Source organism: Trichosurus vulpecula, chromosome 4 (genome assembly GCF_011100635.1).
Source record: "Trichosurus vulpecula isolate mTriVul1 chromosome 4, mTriVul1.pri, whole genome shotgun sequence".
NCBI classification, from domain to species: Eukaryota; Metazoa; Chordata; class Mammalia; order Diprotodontia; family Phalangeridae; genus Trichosurus; species Trichosurus vulpecula.
This window is the reverse complement of record NC_050576.1, coordinates 221,660,162-221,670,173: the sequence shown is the minus strand read 5'-3', so window position 1 is coordinate 221,670,173 and position 10,012 is coordinate 221,660,162. Positions and strand designations below refer to the sequence as shown.

General features: G+C 41.1%; 1 protein-coding gene and 1 pseudogene across 4 annotated transcripts in view; one reads left to right on the top strand and one right to left on the bottom strand.

The window, feature by feature from the left end:
• Positions 1 to 1,156: 1,156 nt before the first annotated feature.
• TMC6 (transmembrane channel like 6) overlaps positions 1,157 to 10,012 on the bottom strand; it is a 40,017-nt gene continuing 31,161 nt past the window's right edge. For all 4 annotated transcript variants that reach the window (XR_005010218.1, XM_036756072.1, XM_036756071.1 and 1 more), the window contains one exon: positions 1,157 to 1,370. The gene's annotated coding sequence lies outside the window, so the exon portion shown is untranslated. The remainder of the gene's footprint in view (positions 1,371 to 10,012) is intronic.
• On the top strand, positions 4,722 to 5,441 carry LOC118847026 (annotated as a pseudogene).

Sequence of the window (10,012 nt, the reverse complement as noted above, 5' to 3'; positions counted from 1 at the left end):
CTGTTCCATCTCCTGTCTCAATACCTTTGCATTAGTTGCCCATTTTGCTTGGTGTTGGAAGCACTGCCCAATTACCAGCTGTATCAGTAATTAAGGTGGGCTTTTAGCACTTATTTAATCAAGTGCCCTTGAAGAGTACTGTCTTTGTTTCTTTGATTAAATTAGGAGTCTTTGATGACCTCCTTGCCTCAAGGGAAAGCCTGGTTTACTTGGGTTTGAGTCACATATTTGTGAGGTCAGAAGCTTTTAGGCCACATGGGTTTAAGTCACATGTTGTGACACCCTTTGACCCTGAACAAGATATATAAACCCAGAGGTTGGCATTCTTCCTTGGGGCTCTCACTCATTGGAAGAGTGTTAGTGTGGAGACTCTGGGTAGCCATTAAGGAGTCCCCCTGGCTTCGAAGGTTTTGTTTGGGGGGCTCTCACTCACTGGAAGAGTGGTATGTGACTCTGGGCAAGCCGTTGTAACTGACCCCCGGCTTTGCTAACCCAGATATTGGTTTGTATTTGGTCTGTTTATAATGTATGTTTGTAATTTGTTTGTATTTGCTCTGAAGTTCAGGTTGCTAGCTTTTTGTCCTGAACTAAGTGAATGATATTTGTATGTTGGATTAAAGTGAGATTGTTAACCCCTTAAAGTTACTTTCCTTAGTAAAGCAGATCAAAGACCAGGGGATAGAGTGCCAGGCCTCAAGTCTGGAAGACTCATCTTCCTGAGTTCAAATCTGAACCTCAGACACTGGTTATGTAACCCTGGGTAAGTCATTTAACTCTGTTTTCCTCAGTTTCCTCATCTGTCAAATGAACTGGAGAAGGAAATGACAAACTACTCCAGTATCAAACTGTTCTAGTATCTTTGCCAAGGAAACCCCAAATGGAGTCACAAAGAGTCAGACATGACTGAAACAAATAAACAACAAAATGTTAGTACAGTACTTGGCCCACAGTGGGTAAATTGATTATTTCTGCGATTAAACAAGGCTTTTCAGATAGAATGTCCTTTCCCAGACCACATGTTAATGATCTGGGGTTCTGATAATACTATCAGTATTATATATGGTGTTGATATGAAGAGAAAAAGTGGTGTGTGTACCAAGGGAGAGAATATGGGGAGTGTTTGTGCCTAATCTATAGAATGTGAGAAACAAGTCAGTTCAAAAAACAAAATAAAAACACTATTTATTTCAAATAAATACTATGTCAGGCCTGTCCCCAGCAAACTGGAAGAAAGAGAATGGGGGGGATGAGGTGGAAGTCGTTGCTGAAATAATTCCCAGCTTCAGTGGTCAGTCTCTGGCCTGATCAATGTTCTTCAGCCACAAGGATATTTCAAGTAAAATTGAAGAGCACTTTAGGGCCTCAGGGACCTGGAGGTCAAAGCAAAAGCAAAGATGGGTCAAGTCCAGAGATATTTATTAAGTATTTACAATATAACAGGCATTATGCTAAGTACTGAGAATACTAAAGAAATACTGCAAAATCAGATCCTGCTTTCAAAGAGCTCATCTTCTAATGAGGAGATAACATACAAGCAACTATGTACAAACAAGATACATACAGAATAAACTGGAGGTAATCACAGAAGGAAGGTGCCAGCATTAAGGGGGATGGGGAAAATCTTCCTGTACAAGATGAATTTTTAGTGGAAACTTGAAGGAAGCTAGGGAAGAGAGATGGCAAAAGCAGGGAGAGCATTCCAGGCATGGGTGACAACCACGGCAAAGATGGAGTCAGGATATGGAGCACTAAATCTGAGGAACCATAATAAGGCCAGTGTTACTGGATCATGGAGTGTAAAGAGAAGAGTAAAGACTAGAAGAGAGAAGGGGCTAGATTGTGAAGGGTTTTAAAAACCAAACAACTTTATATTTGATCCTAAAGGTACTAGGGAGCCATTGTTTATTGAATGGGAGCAGGGAGCAGGGGAGAGGAGGTGGGATGACTGGATCTAAGCTGTAGGAAAATCACATTGGCACCTGAGTGGAGGATGGATTGGAGAGAGAATAGAGGCAGGGGGACTAATTAAAAGGCTTGTGCAATAGTCCAGGCACGAGGTGATAAGCACCTGCACCAAGATGGTGGCTATTTAAGTGGAGAAGCAGTAGAAATGGAGTGGTTTAAAGTCCAGTGAAGAAAGGAGACATATAGAGCAACTGCTTCATGCTGAGAACAGCTAAATGGATGAAAACAAGCTTTGCAGCTGCTGCTGGGAGCTAATCTGATTGGAGGAGAGCTCTGCTGCTTGGAGAGCTGGCTGGGGAAAGAAGATGCAGTTTACTGCCACCTAAAATTTGAATGATGGCAATTCTTCAGAGATTTGTCTGCCTTGCTTCTTTACCTCTGGCTTGAGAGGACCCTCAGAGACCAGTGCACTGACCTGATAGCTTGGTGAATTCTAGGGTTAGGAGAACTGCTTTACTGAGAGAGCTAATACTGACTCAGAGACCAGTCAAGGGACTCAGTCTAAATATTTCTGAAGATCCCAGGATTGGGGTATCTCTGCTTTCAGTGAAAGAGATTAACACTATTTTAATAGCCCAAGAGTAGTAGCCTGTAGAAAAGTGGTTTCACCAAGAAGTAGAACAGAGAAGCCTAGAAGAAGCACAGCTTGATCCAACAGATAAAGTAGTAATAGTCTAGACCCAAAGATATTAGGAACATAAAGACAAGAAGTCCAGAGTTGTGAGTGGTTCCTGGCACATGGATTTCCCTACTCAGGCGCCTCTCTGCTAAGTTTCTATAAGTTTGTGCTCGCTCTCTCCAAAAGACTTGTGCATGGGTGGCAGAAGGTGGCACAGTTTTATGGGTTGAACCATTACGTCACTTTATTATTTTTGCTTTAATTTGTTTAATAAATATGCTTCATGATTAAGAGTTAGTGGTGAGCTAAGATGCCCATCCCCTGTGACTCAGCGATTCCATTATGAGGTATATACCCCAAGGAGGTCACTGATAAAAAGTAAAGTCCCCAGACAAACCAAGATATTTATACCAGCACTTTTTGTGGTAGCAAGGAATTGTAAACTGTTTGTCAACGTCCATCAGCGGTGGAATGACTAAACAAAACATAAAGAAATCACTGATGTCATAGATTTATTACTGTGTCGTAAGAAATGGTGAATGTGATGAAGCATGGAAAGACTTCCATGGAATGATGTAAAGTGAAACAGAGCCAAGAATACAATGTACACAGTGACTACAACAAAGAGCAAAACCGTGAAACAGTAACAAATAAATGTTGCAAAATTACAAAGAACAAGTTTGGTCCCAAAGAAGAAATAAGAATATACCTCCCCAACTCTTTTGCACACATGGGAGATACATGAGTGTGGAATACTGCATATATTTTCAGATTTTTTTTCAATATATTCATCAGTTTTGCTAATTTTTTTCTCTTCTCTTTCTTTAAAAAAATACTTTCTTATAAAGAATGGTTCTAAGGGAAGAAGAGGTAGAGGCATACAGGGGAAATTTTTTAACAATACAAAGGCAAAAAATATTAATGAAATTTTATTTTAAACAATAAAGAGTTGATGTAAGAAAAAAAAAAGATATGTTCATTCTCTTAAACATTAAGCACACTAGGCGGGGACTCAGGAGCTAAAGTTGCACATAGTAAACGTATTAATTTTGCCACATTAGGGTTAGCCCTAAGACCCTGACCCTGAGAGTGAGTTATGGCCACATGGCCGGACCTTCAGAGAACCACCCCAACCTGCCAGTGTGGATACAGGTAAGGATGAGTGAACCAGTCCTACTTCAAAGAAAGAGTTGAGAATTGGTGCCAAGCCCACTCTCCACTTGCAAAATGAAGTTAGCCTAAAGTGTGATCTCCAAACTTTTTTGATCAAGTACCCAACAGCAGTAAAACTTTTAACATACACCCTCAAAACATATATTTATTTATAAATCATATACATATCACATTTATAAATCATACATGCTTTGATAGCTTAAAACTGTACTAAGACTTTTGGGACGCCTGCTCATTACTACCGTAGTAAGCCATGATGGAGATCACAAAGCATCCATGCCTACCAACTCCTGTACTGCTATACTACTGACTCCATCCTGCCCAAAAGAAAAAAAAAAGGTGAGTCTGGCTCACATTGCTGCCCCAGAGTGCCTGCTTCTGAGGGGACTTGCCAAAGCTGGGAAGAGGTAGGGAAAGGAAACTTCTCAACAACACTGGCACAGCTGCTGCTGTGAGTGTCCAGGTAGCAGTAAGGTTTTAACTGTCCTGAAAGGGTGACTCTGGACTCAAAAAGGGGGAGAGTGGGAGCTTGCACAGCAGAGCAAAAAGCAGAGAAGGATAGATATGTTGCTGTGGGATATAAGTCCCTCTTGTGAGAAATAAGGTAAGCTAGGTGGTGCAGTGGATAGAGAGCCAGGCCTGGAGTCAGGAAGACTCATCTTCTCGGGTTCAAATCCAGCCTCAGACACTTACTAGCTGTGTGACCTTGAGAAAATCATTTAACCCTGTTTGCCTTAGTTTCCTCATCTGTCAAATCAAATGGGGAAGGAAATGGCAAACCACTCTGGTATCCTTGCCAGGAAAACCCCAAATGGAGTCAGGAAGAGTCAGAAATGAGTGAACAACAACACAATGCATGAGAAATAGGATTGAGTTTGGCAAAGATGACCAAAAAAGAAAAAGACAATTGTTAAAGGGGCTCTGGGAGAATAGGCACAATAATGTAATGCTGATTGAGCTATGAATTGCTGGCTTCCATGTTGGTAACAAGCTGCCAGTGTAGGAGTTCATGATCCTCCTTGTTGGAGCGCCCTTCAAGAAGGCCATGCACATTGGAGCTGAGGTCTACCACAACTGGAAGAATGTTATTAGGCAGAAATATGGGCAAGATGCTACCAATGTAGATGAGGTTGGCTTGGTTCCTCATATCCTAGAGAATAAAGAATCTCCAGAGCTTCTAAAGATGCTACTGGTAAGGCTGGCTATACTTATAAGGTTGTTATTGGTATGGATGTTGCTGCCTTGGAATTCTTCCAATCTGGGAAATATAACTTGGACTTCAAGTCTCCTGATGACCCCAGCAGATATGTCATCCCTGATGCGCTTGGGGACCTGAATAAGACTTTCCTCAAGGACTATCTAATGATGTCTATTGAAGATCCCTTTGGCCAGGATGACTGAGAAGTTTGGAAGTCCTTTGCTGCTACTGCAGGCATCCAAGTGGTAGGGTATGATCTCACAGTAACCAATCCCAAGCACATTGAAAAGGCTGTGAATGAAAAAACCTACAACTGCCTCCTGGTCAAAGTGAACCATATTGACCCTGTAACTGAAATCTCTCTCCAGACACACAAGCTTACCCAGTCCAATGAATAGGCAAGTATTGTTTTCCTATTGTTCTGGGGAGACTAAAGATACTTTCATTGCACTCCTGAAGAGGTTCGAAGTCCACATCAAACTATAATGTCCAGCCATTCAATTAGTTCACCTAACTTTGCTACTGTCGAGCTTTCATCTGAACTTCTTGTCCATGAGTATAATACAAAAAATTTTGTCAAATGCTTTGCTGAAATCTAGATAAACTATGTCTTTAATATCCCCCTGACCTACAAATATTACCCTGTGATCAAGAAAAAAAAAGCAAATGAGGTTAGTCTGGTATGACCAATTCTTGAAAAAGTCATGCTGATCCCTAATAATCATTGCTTCCCTTTCTAAATGTTCATAAATCATCCTTTTAGTAATATGTTCTGGAATTTTGCCAGAAATCTGTCATGTTCATTGATCTATGGTTTGCAGACTCCCAAGATATTTGCCCTTGTCTAGTCCTGTAACACGTCAATCATTTTCCATTGGTCTTTCAGAAGTCAGTGGGAACAGTCCAGCAATCATATTTGTTAGGATTTTTAGTATTCTGGTAGTTTGAGTGTGGTGATCTAAATTCATTGAGGACTACCATGTGCTTGTTTATTGGCTGGCTCTCTACTAAGCTTTCTTTTTTTTTAATTTTTTTTTTTTTTTGCTACTCAGCTTTCATCTGAGTTTCAGTTGTTAGCCATTTTTCATTCTATCCTTTCCAGTACAAAGACTCTCCTCTCAGCAGAGAAAAATAATACAAGATCTGATTTCAGGATTTCCACTTTTTTTCATTATCCCATCCACCCTAAATATCAAGTTTACCCTTTCATTGATTCTCCTCTTTTTTACTTTTATGTTCTTAGCATTTGTCGCCAAGTTCAGCTCATTTATATCCTGAGATACTATTCATCCAGGATCATGTAGTCCTGTTAGCTGCCCTTGCATCTTCCATATGTGTCTTCTCAAAATCTAAATTGGTTAATGAATTCTCTGTTTCTTAACTGGCCTTAGACAGATCTTGCTTTAATTCCTCACTGGAATTATTTCATGCAGGTTCAGAATTTTAGTCCAGAGCTATTCCCATCCCCTACAGAATTTTAGGCCAGAAATCCCATCTATCCATTCTCAGAAGCCTTTGGAATCTGATGTTCTAAAATCTAAGAGCATATCAGTCTTTGCCAGGCTTTCCTCTATCACAAACTCTTAAGGGGTGTGGTCAATTATCTCCAAGGTTGCCATCATTTGTACCTCGGCTGCCAGTTCTTCCTTATTTGTCAGAATAAGGTTCAGAATAGCACCTCCTCTCATCACTTCCTCTAGCTTCTGAAGAATGAGACTATTAAAGGAATCCATTTTTTAACAATGTTCCTGCAGATACCCTTATAATTGAAGTACCCATTAGTACAAGGACATGCTACCTTGCCAATCCTGTAATGTTTTCAAACTCCTTGTCCACTTCCTCTTATATCTAGGTGGTCTATGGTATGTTCCCATAACATTATCCTTCTCCTGCAATATTTGTTGAGCTTCACCTGGATGTTCATCCATCATCCTTCCCCACTATGGCTGCTGATTTCTTCTTGAGAGTATATTGATGCATTCATTCAATCGATAAGAATTTACGAAGTGCTTACTATGTTCCAGGATCTGTGTAAGGCACTGGTGATACAGAAGACAGAAAAATAAAGTGGTCCTTACTCCCAAGGGGTTTATAGAAATGCAAAATAAATTTAATATGGTTTGGGAGAAAGAGCATGGGCAAAGGGTTGGGGTGTTGTGGGGGAGAATAGAAAAGGCTTCATGTGGAAGGTGATGTTTGAACTGAGTTTTAAAGAAAAAACTGGGGATTCTAAAGGCAAAGATGATGAGGAAGGGGATGGGTGGAGAGTCAAGGCAAAAGTCCAGAGACAGGAGATGGAATGCTACGTGTAAGCAACAGAGGAGGAAGCCAGTGAGGCTGGAATCTATAATGAGGGAAGGGGAATAATGTATGGTGAGGCTAGAAAGGTAATCTGGGGCCATGTTGTGAAGACCTTTAAAAACCAAAGAAGAAAAATCATATTTTTACCCTAAAGGTAATTGTAGTCAATTAGAGTTTATTAAAAAGGGAAGCAACATGGTTAGATCTGTGCATAGGGAAAATTGCTTTTGTAGATGTGAGGGATGGATTGTCATGGAAAGAGACTTGAGGTAAGGGAGATCAATCAGCACATCGCTGCAACAGTCCAGCTGAAATTTCACAAACCAGTCCTTTGGGGTCTAAAGCTAAGGGCCTATCCACTTTTGCCTGGCTTTCCTCTCCTTTATCACAAACTCTTAAGGGGCTGTGGTCAGTTATCATCAAGGTTCCCACCATTTGTAGCTCAGCTACCAGTTCTTCCTTACTTGTCAGAATAAGGTTCAGACCTATTTCAGATTCATCCCAGGGCACTGCTGCAGGGACAGGTGCGAATTGGCAATTTTGTCACCCATTACCTAGTTCTGGATCACAGACCCAGCCTACCCAAGGCCCTGGGCAGTATACAGAAAGGAGGAAGCTCAAGAAGCAAGCAACAGTGGGCTGGTTTGGACCCCAGGAGCAGAGCAAGGTATCATTTCCAGCACCTAGCCTATCCTCCAGAGGAATGATCAGGACAGGAATCTAAGACCAAAGAGGAGCCTATAATTCTGCCACTCTGAACCAGTGGAGCTTTCCAGCTGGCTGATAGAGATGGAGTCTAGCAGTGGTCTGCCCTTGCTCAAAAGCAAACCCATGTCATGAACTTGTAGGAACAATCAGAGTTTGCCCTAGATCAGATTACTTTGAGGACACTGAAAGTTTTTCAGGCCCCCAGCCTGTGCCTAAGACCCTGAAATATTACAACACTCACTACCCCCAAAAAGCAGCAACAACACCAGCCTAGACCTTGCCTCCAGAAGTATGGCAGAGTATCACCCTGATATCAAGTCCAAAGTCAAGAAGTAGGCTGGAAGAACGAGCAAACAAACAAACAAAAAAAGAAGTCCCCCATAAAGAGCTATTATGGTGGCAGAAGCTCAAGAACAAAGTTTTCTTCTCAGAAGAAGAGAATAGCTCCAAAACATCTACACACAAGCAAGGGCTTTTTAAAAAGAGTTTTAAATTGTTTTATAAGTGAAATGAAAACACTTATAGAAAAATTTGGAAAAGAAATGAGAGCTATGGAAGAAAGAATTGGAAAGGGAATTAATAGTTTAGACAAAAGGTACAAAACTTTGCCCAAGCAAACTCCTTAAAAATGAGAATGGACTTCCAAAAAAAACAAAAACAAAAAAAAACAAAAAAAGGGGCAGCTAGGTAGCACAGTGAAGAGAGCACTGGCCCTGGAGTCAGGAGGACTTGAGTTCAAATCCGACCTCAGATACTTGACACACTGAGTAGCTGTGTGACCTTGGGCAAGTCACGTAACCCCAATTGCCCTGCCTTACCCCTTCCAAAAAAAAAAGTAAAACCAAAAAACTGAAAATGAGAATTGACCAAACAGAAGTCAATGACTCCATGAGGAAACAAGAAATACTAAAACCAAAGTCGAAAGACTAAAAATATAGGGGAAAAAATCTAAAGTAAAACAGATGGAGGAGAAAAAAAATTAAGAATCACTGGACTATCTGAACACCATGACCAAAAAAAGAACCTAGACATCCTATTTCAGTGATGAAAAGATGATGAGAAACTGGGGCAAGAGATGTTAGAGACTTGCACAGGCTCTATCCACTGAACTACCTAGCTGCCTATAATGCAAATTAACTAGCCCAGAGATTCTACTACTAGGCATATTCCCTGAGGTCACTGATAAAAAGAAAGTCCTTGAAATATTCCAGGTGAGGAGGGATGAGGGTTTGAACTAAAGTGGCAGGTGGCTGTGTGAGTGATGAGAAGGGGATGGATTAGAAAGAAGTTGTAGAGGTAAAATTGTAAGGACTGGTGACTGACTGGATATGTGAGATGAGGGAGGGTGAGGAATATAAGAAACTGCTGAGATTACAAACCTGGGAAATTGGAAGGATGATCATGCCCTTGAAAGAAATATGAAGTTCAACAGAGGTATGCATTTAGAGGAAAAAGTGAATTGTTTGGGATACAGGCAGTTGGCTATAAAGAAGGAGAATTAAAGAGAGAGACCAGGGATGGATGTATAGATCTGGTAGCCATTTACAAGGAGTGGACCATTAAACCCACAGGAGTGGATAAGGTTCACCAGCAAAGAGATTGTAGAGAGAGAAAAGGACTGAGGACAGTGATGTAGGGCACAACCACAGGAAGGGGACATGATATGGATGATGAGACAGCAAAAGGAAACTTAGAAGTGGTCAGAGGAGTAGAAGAGAATGGCATCATGAAAACCCAGAGAGGAGAGAGTGGTCACCACTGTCAGAGGTACCAAGAAGGAGGGAGATTCAGATTTGGCAACCACAAGATTGTTGGTAGCTTTGGAGGAAGAGACTTGAATTGAGTGAAGCCTGGCTGCAAATTGGTTGAGGAGTGACAGGAGAAGTGGAGGCCATGAGCTTGAACACCTTTTTTCTAAGAATTTGGCTGAGAAAGGGAACGAGATAGGATGATAGCTTGAGAGGACAGTGAGATCTAGTGAATTTCTCTCTCCAGGTTCCCTTGTATTTACTTATCTATGCATTAAATTAATCCTCTTCCTCCTCCCC